The 18,068-nt window shown below is 36.8% G+C and overlaps 2 long non-coding RNA genes across 2 annotated transcripts in view; one reads left to right on the top strand and one right to left on the bottom strand.

The window, feature by feature from the left end:
* Positions 1–7,626, top strand: part of LOC309640452 — a 180,942-nt gene extending 173,316 nt beyond the window's left edge. Inside the window, exon 3 of the long non-coding RNA XR_014252235.1 lies at positions 4,066–7,626. This is a non-coding gene — a long non-coding RNA (uncharacterized lncRNA). The remainder of the gene's footprint in view (positions 1–4,065) is intronic.
* LOC309640440 overlaps positions 1–18,068 on the bottom strand; it is a 676,795-nt gene that overhangs the window by 249,418 nt on the left and 409,309 nt on the right. The gene's annotated exons all lie outside the window — the stretch shown is intronic.

Raw genomic sequence — 18,068 nt, 5'->3', positions numbered from 1 at the left:
AAGTTGAGTAATTTATCTTAATTGTAAGTATGGATATAAAGTTATTATAATATTAAAATTCAATAATATCCATGATAAGAATATGGCAGAAGGAAATCATACCTCATAGCTTATAGCACCCCCATTCTCATGTATCAAGGAGGCAAAACATCATGGGCACATGGGAAGTAACATCATAAAAGCTAAGTGTCCAACTTCTTGGTCTTCAAGTTTGCATTACAGAGAAATTTTTTTCTAATTTTCTGGAGAGAGCAGCAAAACCTTGATGGGATAGAATTTATTTGCCAGGGGAAAAAAGATGGATTTAGTCTGTGGATTTGATTTTTTTTTTGAATGCTCTATAGAAGTGAATTAAAGGAAAAAAATGAGAGATACAGAGAAACTTCATCTAAAAAGTGCAATTGTAGCTTATTGCGCAGGGTAATCCATTTTAAACAGACCACTGAGGTGACCACCCACTATTAAAAATAACTTGTTTGAATTAGACTCCTTGAAAATAGGACACTGAGGACATTTTTAATATGGGCCACCCTTTCCAATGAGAACTATTTTTACAGTCTCATATAAGGCAGTATGGCTGGCTCTCAAAGTCTGGAATTTCTTTCGTATTTAGCATGCAGAATAGCACCTGACAGCCTTCCAAGTTACTAAAGGAAGGCCTCTGTCTTAGTCCTTGCCTTCACTTACCATCTGTTCTTTTTCAAAACCCCAGTGCCTCAGCTGTGCTGTGGAAATTGACAAAGTTAATGACTTCTAGCTTTGGCTCCTATTTCTGAGCATTAGGTAGCTCCAGTTATCTTCCACTCTCTCAATTTCCCCACCGGTTAAATGGGGATAATGATGATCAAATGATGTGCACAATGTAAGCAGGGGTTAGAAGTGTTCCGTTTTGTCTGTCTGCTTAGATGGAAAGAACATGGTGTTGTTTTAGTGCTGTAGAAAAACCAGAAAATGCCCTTTGCTATTTAGCAAGTCGTATGCTTCTCCTGGTTTAAAAGATCCAACTTTCCTTAATTAAGTTTGGCAACAAATGGGCATCTCCTTCAGGTAGAACCTGCTTCATAACAAAAATAAAAGGATTTGACAAGGCATTGGGACAGTTCCCAGTTCAGTGCAGGGCATAGAGGATAATTCAATGAAAGGGATATAAGGTCTGAGAAGGCAACGGATGACTCCTAGTTTTAGGAAGCAACAAAGCATGTTTGCAGCAGACAAAAGTGAGCCTCAAACAAGAGGATTCTCCTGAGGAAAAGACACTCACACCTGAAGAGGGTTCTAAGTTTTAGTGTTTGTTTGACGTGGGCCTATCCTGTGCTGACAAAATGCATTTTCGTGTGTGTGTTATTCCTTGTGATTCTTCGCTCTTTATGGCCCTGAGCCCTGTAATGATGCATCATTTCTACAGAGGGCAGGGTGTGCCTTATGATGGATGAGAGCGCCCACAGTGAGGGAGATTCATCATCTATTACAGTTGAGTTAATTGAAGTGACTCTGCCTGTGGCCAGTTGCCTGAAAGTACCCTTTAAAAAAGAATCTGGATATGACCTGACATGCACTTTATTTCTGGAATGTGGCTGACCCTGCCGCAAGAACCTTAGGTAAAAACCGCTAACCAAGTGGTCAACTAAAATGAGAAGCAAAACTATGAGAAGATGACCTGTGACAATGTGGACGTTTGACTCCCTTTAGGAAAAGAGTAAAATGTGAGTCCTAAGAGTGCCCGTTACTACTAACCAGGCTGGAGAGCAGCTGAATATGTCATCAAGAGCCCCATTTGGAAATATCTGAGTTTTATGGCATTATCAATGAGTTTGTCTTCATAGGTCTGAATTATTAGATAATAACAAAGGATATCCCTCAAAGTGTTCTACTTTAGTATGTAAGATGTAAACTTATCTTTTCAACAAAACTTAACAATATTGTAAGCCTAGAAAAAAAGCCTCTAGTTGAACGTTGCATTACTCTATAGCTAGGAAGCCTGGAGAAGTTCATTAGCCTGATCTGGGCCTTTCTTTCCTAAACTTCTATGTGAATGTACATTGAACCTAAAGAGTTCGAAAGCTGCATGGTCCAGTATGGGAGCCACGAGTCATGTGTGGCTATTGAGCTCTTGAAATGTAGTTTTTGCAACTGAAACTGACCTTCAAATTTAATTTTAATTCATTTAAATTCAAATTTCAAACAAATGCAGTATAAATTTAATATTGATTACTTACTGAAATGAAATTAGTTCAAATACCATATTAAAATTCATTTCTCTTGCGGTGGGGAAGGGATAAATTAGGAGCTTGGGATTAACGTATACACACTACTATATATAAAATAGATAACCAACAAGGACCTACTGTATAGCACAGGGAACTCTACTCAGTATTCTGTAATAACCTATATGGGTAAAGAATCTGAAAAAGAATGAACATATGTATATGTATAGCTGAATCACTTTGCTGTACACTGAAACTAACACAACATTGTAAATCATCTCTACTCCAATAAAAATTTTTAAAAAACCATACACACACACACATAAATATCTGGACGAACACACACACACACACACACACACACAATTTATTTCTCTTGTTTCTTTTTACTTTTTCTTCAACATGTCTATTAGAAAATTTAGAATGGCATATGTGGCTCTCATTATATTTCTTGTGGACAGTGCTATTCTAGAGAAATAAGTTCCGTTCAAAATCCTACTTCTACGGACATTTATAAGAATGGCTATAAATGCTCAGTAGAAATATTAATGAGTTATATTTGTTCTCATTTCTATAAATATAATTTTTTTTCTTTTTCCCATTTTAAACATTAAAGCAGTTTTCATAAGAGGGAACATATATTCTAGATGAACAGGGATAAAAATATCATGTTCCTTATGACTATAAGCTCTTCATAGTTACTCTTTATCAGTGCCTCCTCTGCAACTCCGGTAGAGCCATTTATCTTAGATTTAACTTTCCTCTTTTTAAGAACATGCTCCAGACACAACTTTCAAAGATTAAAGACTCCCTTTAAGAAAGTTACTAAATATAATAGTTCTCTCTAAGTTGAAGAACAAAAGTGATAAATGTTTGCCAACTTTGTGTCATTTGAGGAGAATACATTTTCTAGATTTTGAAAGAATTGAGATATTTGCTTTTTCTTCATCAGCGGGGGGATCTTGGTGTTGCTAGATCTTTAAGAGCAGTGTCTCAACCTTTCCTGCACAGTCCCTGACATTTAAAGGCCAGGGCAATCAAGCCTATCTCAGAGGTGAAAACTGCCAGTTCAAGGTTTCATCTGCCAGCTTCTCCTAGATGCCATATCCGTGGCTAGGGATTTAAGATCAGCAGGTCATAATTCCTGGAAAGACAGCACAAAAGAAAATGCACTTAGATGGTTCCATGTGGGCTGTATCTTTCCTGAACAACTAAGATTGATACCTAGGCTGACATTGGGCATACTTGCAAATGGCTATACTTATCAATTCAGATATTATTGAAAATAATATTGCCATATGAAAATACTTTCTTGGCTACATAGTAGTTCGCCTTAGGAAAACATCTTTATTGCAGACATCTTATATTTGATCATCCAAATGGGAAGCTTGTCTCCTGTAGTTCAGAATAATACACTACATTTTTGAGGGTTGAGATGACTTATTTTCTTTGGTATTTTTTCCACTTTTACAAAAACTGGGACTTTAAGTTTTTGTGGCTGCCCTGAACACTGTCTAATCAGCATCCTTCAAATTTCTCTGTTTAGTTTTTTTATCTGGTCTTTGAGTGAGAGAAGTCTGGCTTCTTTTCTGCATACATTTCTTACTTCTAATCATTGTAATTTCAACTAATTTCCTGAAGATCAAGAAATTTCCTTTACCCTAACTGCTTTTGAAGAGCTTCTGAAGGCTTATCACTCAACAGTGAAACAGCATTGCTATAAGTGACTGCTTATATTCATGAATATTTCACTTCTCTGGAAAGAGAAAAGGTAGAAATGGTTCACTGAACTGAGAGTGTTTTCAAACTCCTTTTTCTCCCCTTTCTTAGGATGATAATCACTAAAAATATCTTTTTCTAGGACAAGATGTTTGTGTTTTCCTGGCGTTATGACTCTCCTCCATTTGCTGTCCTGGCTGATGACTTGCGGCTGAGGTACGTGAGCACAGACTATCTCTTCAAGGGGAAATCATTTCTCACAGGCAAGTCAGAACGACAGACCTTGCAAATAAAGATATTGTTTTGGTACGGATGTGAAAACAAAGCATATCCATAGTTGCACTTCAGTTGCCCAGTGTAGCAGGGCATCTACCACGGTCTTCTTGAAGACTAATCATCTGCTGTATAAAGACAGAATGTGAAGGTTACGGGTGGCCCAGACCATCTTTTTAAACATAGCATGCAATTAAGGCCTCCACACTGCAGCACAATTAGAGAAAATATCTCGATATTTTTATTTTCTTAATCTGGTCCAGTTTGCTCTTTTGTTGCCTGGCATTTTATAAAACCTACTGAGCTGGGAATATCCATCCGTATTTTAGTGTGAAAGAAGATTTCTCTAATTGCAAATCGTTCTCAGAAAGTAGATTCTGAAGTTCTTTGTAATATTTTTAAGAGGAAAGGTGATAAAGTAAAACATGTTAATTCCCTTCCGAGGCTACCAAGCAGCTTATTGGTATGGCCGTTATCTCTCCTTTCCCTCTCTTCCTCTCTCCCTCTCCCTTGCCCCTCCCTTCCTCTCTGTCTTTCAGGATTTCTGATGCTAGTATCATTTCTTGTCCTCACGAATAACTGGGCATATGAAAGGGTTTAAAATTTTAACACCATTAATGCCATGGCACCTAGCACCTCCGTTTAGTTTGGATATGATCTATCAGACATGTTATGTGGCAGAAAATAGAACAAATAATTCTTATAAGTCACAATAAAAGGTCATTAGCAACTACCAGAAATGAAGGGAATACTGAGCTGTTTACACTGTAAGATCACTTCTTAGTACCAGCATTTCAAGGACAAAATGAGAAGTGAAGTGGGAAATTTGGGCTTTGGACCAAAGAACATTTCCCTGTGTTTGATTTTTCTCGTTGGACCAGGGAGCAGTGCTTTTTTGTTGTTGTTAGAAAAAATAAATAAATAAATGTATGTGCTTCTTACAGAAATGGGAATAATTATATGTGGCTTCACCAATTATGTTCTTCACTCTTGCTTCTCTGTATGAAAACATTCTAAAAGATGAAAGCTCACATTATTGCAAAGTCATGGATTAAACTTGGGTGTGATAATTTTATTTCATAGAGTTGGATCAAATCAGGTTATCAAAGGGAATTTTTAAAGCAAAACTATTTCTATGTCCTGTTACCACAGTACCAATGATTTGTTCATCTTAAATTAATTCCTTATGATAAATGATCCTATTGAAGAAAATTTTTTTGAGGTTCTGATATGTGAATAATGGCGAGTCACTCTGTCAAAACAAATCATCACCTATTTTCAAGGCGTATTGAAGAAGGTATATCAGACAGAATAGTCTAGGTAATTCTGTGGCAACAACAACTATAAAATTTTAGTGGTTTACTAGGAAAGAAAAAGATTTATTTCTTTTTCATGCTACATGTCCATTTCAAGGCAGCTATGGTTTTACTTCAGACATTATCTTTATTCTAGGGTCCATGATCAAGTTGCCATTTTCTGGAACACAGCCAATTGATTGAGTTGACAAAGGCAATAAAGAAAATGCAAACCATGCACTCACTGTTCAGAAGTGCTGCCTGTCACCCCACTCACATTTCATTGGTCCAAACAAGTCACACGGTCAAATTTGTTAAATAGATGTAGCATCCTCCCACAAAGATAAGCTGTGAAAGGAGGCACCACATACGTGTGAACATAATAAAATCTACATAGAGACTATATATCTTGCTCAGATAGGGAGATAAGAACTAAAACAAGAGTTAATGCCTTTATAGTTTTCCAAACCAATTTCTTTTACTATTTTTCACCTTAAATACATAATTGCCTCAGCTACACATACCAAGAGGAAATCACCATGTTTATGTTTTGAAAACCTAAGTCAGAATAAAAGAGTAAGTTATATCTAAATGCTTAGAGTAAGGGAAAATGCAAGTTGAAGTGTGAAGGGAGGGACAGAATCTGATTGTCCCTCCATTAGGATTAAAATTAGGATCAAGTTGTTATTGGCCAATTTACCAAATAAAATCTTGGTACATTTCTGTTCCAGATCAACTAAAAACTAGGTACAACTATTTATTATAACAGAATTTTACTATAGTCCAATATATTTTGAGGTTAAAATAGATTGTTTATTTAATAACATTTATTTTGAAGATAAATACATAGGGAGACAATTTCACAAGAATTTCTGATACTTTGCCATCAATATTTGGTATAATAATTGTGAAAGGGGCTGTGAAGAATTTACACACTTTTATAGACATTTCTTAATCAGTCACCAGTGTATTTTTACACAGCTATGCCCAACGTTGGGAAATTTTGGAGAAATTTAATCACATTTGGAGGAACGTCTTCTCATACTTCTCTGTTTCCTTATCTGGAAATCACTTCATGTAATTTGGCATTAATATTCTAGTCCCAAGTAATGTCTATGACTGCTCTCTGGGAAAACGCTCTCTCCAGTTCTGTATTCATAAGTTTTCCTCGTTTCCTTATCTTCATCGGATTGCGCATAATGTTAAAGTTGATCAATTTAGCTCCAATAATATGTTTTTTTTACTACTTGGTGGAGTAGGGAGCTTTGTTGTATTTCAAAAATTCAACACTAACAGTAGCTACTATTTTATAATACTTGGTAAATATTAGTGTTTGTAAATACTGGACTTGAAGGTAAGTCAATCCTTAGGTACATGGAAAGAGCTACTGATTGGGGAGAATCTCAGAGGTCCTGAGAATTTGAATCAGAGCCAAAAGATATTGAGGGGCACATGGGAATTGAGAAGCTGAGTCACTGTGACTTCATTTTTTTGCTGTGATGTTTGTGTTCCTCTTTATCTTACTATATATTTATGGAGCATGGCTAGCGTGTTTGGTGATTTATAACAACATATATGAAACATGAATCTGTACTCTCAAGAGCTCAGAAACTGAAAATGAATAAATAAGTAAATAAAAAGAATGGCAGGCCTGCAAATAAACAATGTAGTATGAGGAAAAGTGTGCCTCTTTTTATTTACATTTAATTTTTCAAGTCTCTATTAAATCATCCCTGTGCAAAATATACATTGTCATGCTCTCTTTCTGGCTTATCTTAACTGTAGTGTTGTGGAAAGGACAGATAACTATTTCCTTTCTCCACAGTGTTCAAGGTTATCAAAGCAGGGCTTTGTCTTATTATCCTCAATTTTAGATTTAGAAGTTGACTCTCATTAGACAGTTGTTTCCTACTTTGCATGAAATAAAACTATGATTTTTAAGCCGTGACTGGTTCACAACATTTAATCTGCAATGGCTAATTTGTCTTTAATATAATGGGTGAACATTTTGTGATCTTAAATGTTTTGGTTTAGATTATGTTATTTTATTTATTTATAAACATAAAATCAGATGAGATATCACAGTTGAGGCTTAGGTTTGTTTATTTATTTATTTTTAAATAAATTTATTTATTTTATTTATTTTTGGCTGGCTGTGTTGGGTCTTCGTTGCCGTGCGTGGGCTTTCTCTAGTTGCGGTGAGTGGAGGCTACTCTTCGTTGCAATGCACGGGCTTCTCATTGCAGTGGCTTCTCTTGTTGCAGAGCACAGGATCTAGGTGCTCAGGCTTCAGTAGTTGTGGCACACGGGCTCAGCAGTTGTGGCTTGCAGGCTCTAGAGCGCAGTCTCAGTAGTTGTGGCACACGGGCTTAGTTGCTCCCCGGCTAGTGGGATCTTCCTGGACCTGGGCTTGAACCCGTGTCCCCTGCATTGACAGGAGGATTCTTAACCACTGTGCCACCAGGGAAACCTGAGGCTTAGGTTTAAATAATCAAAACAGACTATGTTAAGAGGGAGACTTCACAGCTGAGGATGAGATGTGGATTTTGGGTTATAAAGCCCAACAAATATTGTGAATATGACTCTAAGTATACAAGAGAGACTTAGAATTTTTATCTCATGGATATTACTATTTTGCTTATCTGTTTGAAACCAAAATTTAATATCAAATTCAGGAAATTAAAGTAAATATCACTGAGTAAGCATGTGAAGCATAATGTGGTATGGACACTGTATAATTTTTTCTTTGAAGTAAGTACAGTGTATTTATAATATTATATTAGTTCAGGTGTGCAACATAGTGTTTTACATATTTTTATAAATAATACTTCATTTAAAGTTATAAAATATTGGCTATATTCCCTGTGCTGTACAATATATCCTTGTAGTTTATTTACTTTATACATAGTAATTTATACCTCTCAATCCCCTTCCCCTGTCTTGCTCCTCCCCACTCCCCTCTCCTCATTGGTAACTACTAGTATCTGTGAGTCTCTTTCTGTTTTGTTATATTCATTCATTTGTTTTATTTTTTAGATTCCACAGATAGTATTTATCTTTCTCTGTCTGACTTATTTCACTATGCATAGCACACTCCAGGTCCATCTATGTTGTTGCAGATAGTAAAATTTCATTTTTTTATAGCTGAGTAATAATCTATTGTGTGTATATATATACCATACTTCTTTTTTTTTTTTGGCTGCACCACACAGCATGTGGGATCTTAGCCCCCGACCAGGGATCGAACCTGTGCCCCCTGCACTGGAAACGCAGAGTTCCAACCCCTGGACCACCACGGAAGTCTCACCATGCTTCTTTATCCATTCATCTGTTGAAGGATGCTTAGGTTGCTTCCATATCTTGGCTATTGTAAAGAATGCTGCTATGAGCATTGGGGTGCATGTATCTTTTCGAATTAGTGTTTTAAGTTTCTTCAGATAAATACCCAGGAGTAGAATTGCTGGATCATAGAGTAATTTTAGGTGTTTTTTTTGAGGAAACTCCATACTCTTTTCCACAGTGGCTGCGCCCACTTACATTCTCACCAACAGTATACAAGGGATCCCTTTCCTCCACATCCTTGCCGACATTTGTTATTTGTGGTCTTTTTGGTGATAGCCATTCTGACAGATGTGAGTTTAGATATTCCATTATAGTTTTGATTTGCATTTCTCTGATGATTAGCAACGTTGAGCATCTTTTCATGTACCTGTGCCTCATCTGTATGTCTTCTTGGAAAAATGTTTATTCAGTTTTTCTGTCTATTTTTTAATTGGGTTGTTTGTTTTTTTGATATTGAGTTGTATGAGCTGTATATATATTTTGGATATTAACCCCTTATCAGTCATATCCTTTGCAAATATTTTCTCCCATTCAGTAGGTTATATTTTCATTTTGTCCATAGCTTGCTTTGTTGTGCAAAAGTTTTAAGTTTAAATAGGTTCTGTTTGTTTATTTTTGCTTTTGTTTCCTTTGCCTTGGGAGACAGATCTAAGAAAATATTGCTACAGTTTATGTCAAAGAATGTTCTTCCTATATTTTCTTCTAGGAGTTTTATGGTTTCCAGGAGTACATTTAGGTCTTTAATAAATTTTTATTAAAAAAATAAATATTCAAATATTTATTATGGGTTTAGTTTTGGGCTCTGTATTCTGTTACATTGATCTGTGTGTCTCTTTTTGTACCAGTACCATGCTGTTTTGATTACTGTAGCTTTGCAGTATGGTCTGCAGAATGGGAGGGATATACCTCCAGCCTGTTTTTTTTCTCAGGGTTGTTTTGGGAATTTGAGGTCTTTTGAGGTTCCATGTAAATTTTAGGATTATTTGTTCTAGTTCTGTGAAAAATGTCATGGTTATTTTGATAAGGATTGCATTAAATCTGTAGGTTCCTTTGGGTAGTATGTCCATTTTAAAAATATGAATTCTTCCAGTCCATGAACATGGAATATCTTTCCATTTCTTTGCATCATCTTTTTTTTTTTTTTTTTAAATTATTAGCACCTTTAATTATTATTAATTAATTTATTTATTTTTTTGGCTGTGTTGGGTCTTCGTTTCTGTGCGAGGGCTTCCTCTAGTTGCGGCAAGTGGGGGCCACTCTTCATCGCGGTGCGCGGGCCTCTCACCATCGTGGCCTCTCTTGTTGCGGAGCACAGGCTCCAGACGCGCAGGCTCAGTAGTTGTGGCTCACGGGCCCAGTTGCTCCGCGGCATGTGGGATCTTCCCAGACCAGGGCTCGAACCCGTGTCCCCTGCACTAGCAGGCAGATTCTCAACCACTGCGCCACCAGGGAAGCCCTGCATCATCTTTAATTTACTTTATCAGTGTCTTTTTTTTTTTTTTCTCACACACACACACTGTATTTTATTTTTACAAGAGATAAATAGACTGACACCAAGCATTGTACATGGATGACCACAGCAAAAGCAACAATGATTGCAATTACCAAACATGAAACCCACTCATACTATGTCATAATATTGACATTCAGTCCAGTAATCCTCCACTGTAACAGCTCCTTTACTTTGCAGTGAAAATTGATTTGTATATTGTTTGCCTCTGAGTCCTTGTGGGATTATTTTTTTTTTTTTAATTCAGACAGAAAGTCACAAAAATTATACTCATCCTCATCAGTTCACGCAGTCCCATGTAATTAATTGTTTTTTTTCATCTTGATCTTTTGTTAGCACTTTTATGGGTTCATCAGTTTTTCATCAGAGTTCTGAAAATGCTTATTCATTCAGTTCAGCAGTACAGTCAGTTATCAGAAACCTGTACTTGTCAGAGTCTTTTCCATGAATTTCTTGAAGATGAAACCCTTTTATAGGAACATATTTGCAAAATCATCAGAGTACACCCAGAACTGTCTGTAAGTGACAAAAGACTTAAAAATGACCACGGTAAAAGATTTGATGAAAGTTCATAATAATGCAGTTGACAAGAAAATTAGTTATTTCTAAGATATACATTTTAAAGTAATAACTAGGATTATTACTTATAACATTATACCAGAACATATAAGATTTTTAGAAATTTCATATAATGTCTGAAATATTTATATTAACATATTTCCATACATATTTCCATACAAATACAAATATAAGATTTTTAGAAATTTCATGTAATGTCTGAAACATTTATATTAACATATTTCCATACATATTTCCATACAAATACAAATATAAGATTTTTAGAAATTTCATGTAATGTCTGAAACATTTATATTAACATATTTCCATACAAATAACCCAATGAAAGTTTAGTATTAGTTGTTTTGTTTGTTTTTTTATACTGCAGGTTCTTATTAGGCATCACTTTTATACACATCAGTGTATACATGTCAATCCCAATCGCCCAATTCAGCACACCACCATCCCCACCTCACTGCAGTTTTCCCCCTTTGGTGTCTATATGTCCATTCTCTACATCTGTGTCTCAACTTCTGCCCTGCAAACTGGCTCATCTGTACCATTTTTCTAGGTTCCACATACATGCGTTAATATACGATATTTGTTTTTCTCTTTCTGACTTACTTCACTCTGTATGACAGTCTCTAGATCCATCCACGTCTCAACAAATGACTCAATTTCGTTCCTTTTTATGGCTGAGTAATATTCCATTGTATATATGTACCACATCTTCTTTATCCATTCGTCTGTTGATGGGCATTTAGGTTGCTTCCATGACCTGGCTATTGTAAATAGTGCTGCAATGAACATTCGGGTGCATGTGTCTTTTTGAATTACGGTTTTCTCTGGGTATATGCCCAGTAGTGGGATTGCTGGGTCATATGGTAATTCTATTTTTAGTTTTTTAAGGAACCTCCATATTGTTCTCCATAGTGGCTGTATCAATTTACATTCCCACCAACAGTGCAAGACGGTTCCCTTTTCTCCACACCCTCTCCAGCATTTGTTGTTTGTAGATTTTCTGATGATGCCCATTCTAACAGGAGTGAGGTGATACCTCATTGTAGTTTTGATTTGCATTTCTCTAATAATTAGTGATGTTGAGCATCTTTTCATGTGCTTCGTGGCCGTCTGTATGTCTTCTTTGGAGAAATGTCTATTTAGGTCTTCTGCCCATTTTTGGATTGGGGTGTTTGTTTCTTTGATATTGAGCTGCATGAGCTGTTTATATATTTTGGAGATTAATCCTTTGTCCGTTGATTCATTTGCAAATATTTTCTCCCATCCTGAGGGTTGTCTTTTGGTCTTGTTTATGGTTTCCTTTGCTGTGCAAAAGCTTTGAAGTTTCATTAGGTCCCACTTGTTTATTTTTGTTTTTATTTCCATTACTCTAGGAGGTGGATCAAAAAAGATCTTGCTGTGATTTATGTCAAAGAGTGTTCTTCCTACGTTTTCCTCTAAGAGTTTTATAGTGTCCAGTCTTATATTTAGGTCTCTAATCCATTTTGAGTTTATTTTTGTGTATGGTGTTAGGGAGTATTCTAATTTCATTCTTTTACATGTAGCTGTCCAGTTTTCCCAGCACCACTTATTGAAGAGACTGTCTTTTCTCCATTGTATATCTTTGCCTCCTTTGTCATAGATTAGTTGACCATAGGTGTGTGGGTTAATCTCTGGGCTTTCTATCTTGTTCCATTGATCTATGTTTCTGTTTTTGTGCCAGTACCATATTGTCTTGATTACTGTAGCTTTGTAGTATAGTCTGAAGTCAGGGAGTCTGATTCCTCCAGCTCCATTTTTTTGCCTCAAGACTGCTTTGGCTATTCGGGGTCTTTTGTGTCTCCATACAAATTTTAAAATGATTTGTTCTAGCTCCGTAAAAAATGCCATTGGTAATTTGATAGGGATTGCATTGAATCTGTAGGTTGCTTTGGGTAGTATACTCATTTTCACAATGTTGATTCTTCCAATCCAAGAACATGGTATATCTCTCCATCTGTTGGTATCATCTTTAATTTCTTTCATCAGTGTCTTATAGTTTTCTGCATACAGGTCTTTTGTCTCCCTAGGTAGGTTTATTCCTAGGTATTTTATTCTTTTTGTTGCAATGGTAAATGGGAGTGTTTCCATAATTTCTCTTTCAGATTTTTCATCATTAGTGTATAGGAATGCAAGAGATTTCTGTGCATTAATTTTGTATCCTGCAACTTTACCATATTCATTAATTAGCTCTAGCAGTTTTCTGGTGGCAGTTTTAGGATTCTCTGTGTATAGTATCATGTCATCCGCAAACAGTGACAGTTTTACTTCCTCTTTTCCAATTTGTATTCCTTTTATTTCTTTTTCTTCTCTGATTGCCGTGGCTAGGACTTCCAGAACTATGTTGAATAATAGTGGTGAGAGTGGACATCCTTGTCTCGTTCCTGATCTTAGAGGAAATGCTTCCAGTTTTTCACCATTGAGAATGATGTTTGCTGTGGGTTTGTCATATATGGCCTTTATTATGTTGAGGTAGGTTCCCTCTATGCCCACTTTCTGGAGAGTTTTTATCAGAAACGCGTGTTGAATTTTGTCAAAAGCTTTTTCTGCATCTATTGAGATGATCATATGGTTTTTCTTCTTCAATTTGTTAATATGGTGTGTCAGATTGATTGATTTGCGTATATTGAAGAATCCTTGCATCCCTGGGATAAATCCCACTTGATCGTGGTGTATGATCCATTTAATGTGTTGTTGGATTCTGTTTGCTAGTATTTTGTTGAGGATTTTTGCATCTATATTCATCAGTGATATTGGTCTGTAATTTTCTTTTTTTGTAGTGTCTTTGTCTGGTTTTGGTATCAGGGTGATGGTGGCCTCATAGAATGAGTTTGGGAGTGTTCCTTCCTCTGCAATTTTTTGGAAGAGTTTGAGAAGGATGGGTGTTAGCTCTTCTCTAAATGTTTGATAGAATTCACCTGTGAAGCCATCTGGTCCTGGACTTTTGTTTGTTGGAAGATTTTTAATCCCAGTTTCAATTTCATTACTTGTGATTGGTCTGTTCATATTTTCTGTTTCTTCCTGATTCAGTCTTGGAAGGTTATACCTTTCTAAGAATTTGTCCATTTCTTCCAGGTTGTCCATTTTATTGGCATAGAGTTGCTTATAGTAGTCTCTTAGGATGTTTTGTATTTCTGCAGTGTCTGTTGTAACTTCTCCTTTTTCATTTCTGATTTTATTGATTTGAGTCCTCTCCCTCTTTTTCTTGATGAGTCTGGCTAATGACTCATCAATTTTGTTTATCTTCTCAAAGAACCAACTTTTAGTTTTATTGATCTTTGCTATTGTTTTCTTTGTTTCTATTTCATTTATTTCTGCTCTGATCTTTATGATTTCTTTCCTTCTGCTAACTTTGGGTTTTGTTTGTTCTTCTTTCTCTAGTTTCTTTAGGTGTAAGGTTAGATTGTTTACTTGAGATTTTTCTTGTTTCTTGAGGTAGGCTTGTATAGCTATAAACTTCCCTCTTAGAACCGCTTTTGCTGCATCCCATAGGTTTTGGGTCGTCGTGTTTTCATTGTCATTTGTCTCTAGGTATTTTTTGATTTCCTCTTTGATTTCTTCAGTGATCTCTTGGTTATTTAGTAACGTATTGTTTAGCCTCCATGTGTTTGTCTTTTTTACGTTTTTTTCCCTGTAATTCATTTCTAATCTCATAGAGTTGTGGTCAGAAAAGATGCTTGATATGATTTCAATTTTCTTAAATTTACTGAGGCTTTATTTGTGACCCAAGATGTGATCTATCCTGGAGAATGTTCCATGCGCACTTGAGAAGAACGTGTAATCTGCTGTTTTTGGATGGAATGTCCTATATATATCAATTAAATCTATCTGGTCTATTGTGTCATTTAAAGCTTCTGTTTCCTTATTTATTTTCATTTTGGATGATCTGTCCATTGGTGTAAGTGAAGTGTTAAAGTCCCCCACTATTATTGTGTTACTGTCGATTTCCTCTTTTAGAGCTGTTAGCAGTTGCCTTATGTATTGAGGTGCTCCTATGTTGGGTGCATATATATTTATAATTGTTATATCTTCTTTTTGGATTGATCCCTGGATCATTATGTAGTGTCCTTCCTTGTCTCTTGTAACATTCTTTATTTTAAAGTCTATTTTGTCTGATATGAGAATTGCTACTCCAGCTTTCTTTTGATTTCCATTTGCATGGAATATCTTTTTCCATCCCCTAACTTTCAGTCTGTATGTGTCCCTAGGTCTAAAGTGGGTCTCTTGTAGACAGCATATATATGGGTCTTGTTTTTGTATCCATTCAGCCAGTCTATGTCTTTTGGTTGGGGCGTTTAATCCATTCACGCTTAAGGTAATTATCGATATGTATGTTCCTATGACCATTTTCTTAATTGTTTTGGGTTTGTTTTTGTAGGTCCTTTTCTTCTCTTGTGTTTCCCACTTAGAGAAGTTCCTTTAGCATTTGTTGTAGAGCTGGTTTGGTGGTGCTGAATTCTCTTAGCTTTTGCTTGTCTGTAAAGCTTTTGATTTCTCCATCAAATCTAAATGAGATCCTTGCCGGGTAGAGTAATCTTGGTTGTAGGTTCTTCCCTTTCATCACTTTAAGTATATCATGCCACTCCCTTCTGGCTTGCAGAGTTTCTGCTGAGAAATCAGCTGTTAACCTTATGGGAGTTCCCTTGTATGTTATTTGTCGTTTTTCCCTTGCTGCTTTCAATAATTTTTCTTTGTCTTTAATTTTTGCCACTTTGATTACTATGTGTCTCGGCGTGTTTCTCCTTGGGTTTATTCTGTATGGGACTCTCTGCACTTCCTGGACTTGGGTGGCTATTTCCTTTCCCATGTTAGGGAAGTTTTCGACTATAATCTCTTCAACTATTTTCTCTGGTCCTTTCTCTCTCTCTTCTCCTTCTGGTACCCCTGTAATGCGAATGTTGTTGCGTTTAATGTTGTCCCAGAGGTCTCTTAGGTTGTCTTCATTTCTTTTCATTCTTTTTTCTTTAGTCCGTTCCGCAGCAGTGAATTCCACCATTCTGTCTTCCAGGTCACTTATCCGTTCTTCTGCCTCAGTTATTCTGCTATTGATTCCTTCTAGTGTAGTTTTCATTTCAGTTATTGTATTGTTCATCTCTGTTTGTTTGTTCTTTAATTCTTCTAGGTCTTTGTTAATCATTTCTTGCATCTTCTCAATGTTTGCCTCCATTCTTATTCCGAGGTCCTGGATCATCTTCACTATCATTATTCTGAATTCTTTTTCTGGAAGGTTGCCTATCTCCACTTCATTTAGTTGTTTTTCTGGGGTTTTTTCTTGTTCCTTCATCTGGTACATAGCCCTCTGCCTTTTCATCTTGTCTATCTTTCTGTAACTGTGGTTTTTGGTCCACAGGCTGCAGGATTGTAGTTTTTCTTGCTTCTGCTGTCTGCCCTCTGGTGGTTGAAGCTATCTAAGAGGCTTGATGGGAGGCTCTGGTGGTGGGTAGAGCTGGCTGTTGCTGTGGAGGTCAGAGCTCAGTAAAACCTTAATCCACTTGACTGTTGATGGGTGGGGCTGAGTTCCCTCCCTGTTGGTTGTTTTGCCTGAGGCAACCCAACACTGGAGCCTACCCGTGCTCTTTGGTGGGGTTAATGGCAGACTCTGGGAGGGCTCACGCCAAGGAGAACTTCCCAGAACCTCGGCTGCCAGTGTCCTTATCCCCACGGTGAAACAGAGCCACCACTCGCCTCTGCAGGAGGCCCCCCAACACCAGCAGGTAGGTCTGGTTCAGTCTCCCCCAGGGTCACTGCTCCTTCCCCTGGGTCCCGATGCACACATTACTTTGTGTGTGCCCTCCAAGAGTGGGGTCTCTGTTTCCCCCAGTCCTGTCAAAGTCCTGCAATCAATTCCCACTAGGCTTCAAAGTCTGATTCTCTAGGAATTCCTCCTCCCGTAGCCAGACCCCCAGGTTGGGAAGCCTGACGTGGGGCTCAGAACCTTCACTCCAGTGGGTGGACTTCTGTGGTATAAGTGTTTGCCAATCTGTGAGTCACCCACCCAGCAGTTATGGGATTTGATTTTACTCTGATTGCGCCCCTCCTACTGTCTCACTGTGGCTTCTCCTCTGTCCTTGGACGTGGGGTATCCTCCTTGGTGAAGTCCAGGGTCTTCCTGTCAGTGATTGTCCAGCAGCCAGTTTTGATTCTGGTGCTCTCGCAAGAGGGAGTGAGAGCATGTCCTTCTACTCCGCCATCTTAGTTAATCCCCCCATATCAGTGTCTTATAGTTTTCAGAGTATAGGCCTTTCAACTCCTTGGTTAAGTTTATTCCTAGGTATTTTATTCTTTTTGATGTGATTTTAAATGGGATTATTTTCTTGCTTTTTCTTTCTGATGGTTCATTATTAGTGCATAGAAAATCAACACATTTTTGCATATTAATCTTGTATCCTGCAACTGTACTGAATTCATTTCTTAGTTCTAATAGTGTTTTTGATGGTGACTTTAGAGTTTTCTATATATAGTATGTCATCTGCAAATAGTGACAGTTTTACTTCTTCCTTTCTAATGTGGATGCTTTTATTTCTTTTTTTTTTGTCTGATTGCTGTGGCTAGGTTGTCCATTACTGTGTTAAATAGAAGTTGTGAGAGTGGGCATCCTTGTCTTGTTCCTGGTTTTAAGAGGAAAAGCTTGCAGCTTTTCACCATTGAGTGTGATGTTGGCTGTGGTTTTGTCATAAATGGCCTTTATTATGTTGAGATATGTTCCCTGTATATACCAACTTTGATGAGAATTTTTATTATGAATGGATGTTGCATTTTGTTGAATGCTTTTTCTGTATCTTTTGAGATGATCATGTGATTTTTATCTTCTGTTTTGTTAATGTCGTGTATCATGTTGATTGATTTGTGGGTATTTAACCATCCTTGCATCCCTGGAATAAATCCCACTTGATCATGGCTTATGATCCTTTTTATATATTGTTGAATTTGGTTTGCTAATATTTTGTTGAGGATTTTTACATCTATATTCATCAGAGATATTGGCCTATAATTTTCTTTTTTTGTAGTGTCTTTGTCAGGTTTTGGTAGCATGGTAATCATGGCCTCAGAATAAATTTGGAAGTCTATCCTCCTCGTCAGTTTTTTGGAATAGTTTGAGAAGGATAGGTATTAGCTCTTTTTTACATA

This window comes from Balaenoptera physalus (assembly GCF_965194825.1).
Source record: "Balaenoptera physalus genome assembly, chromosome: 13".
Taxonomy (NCBI): domain Eukaryota; kingdom Metazoa; phylum Chordata; class Mammalia; order Artiodactyla; family Balaenopteridae; genus Balaenoptera; species Balaenoptera physalus.
This window is presented reverse-complemented; position numbering and strand designations above follow the sequence as displayed.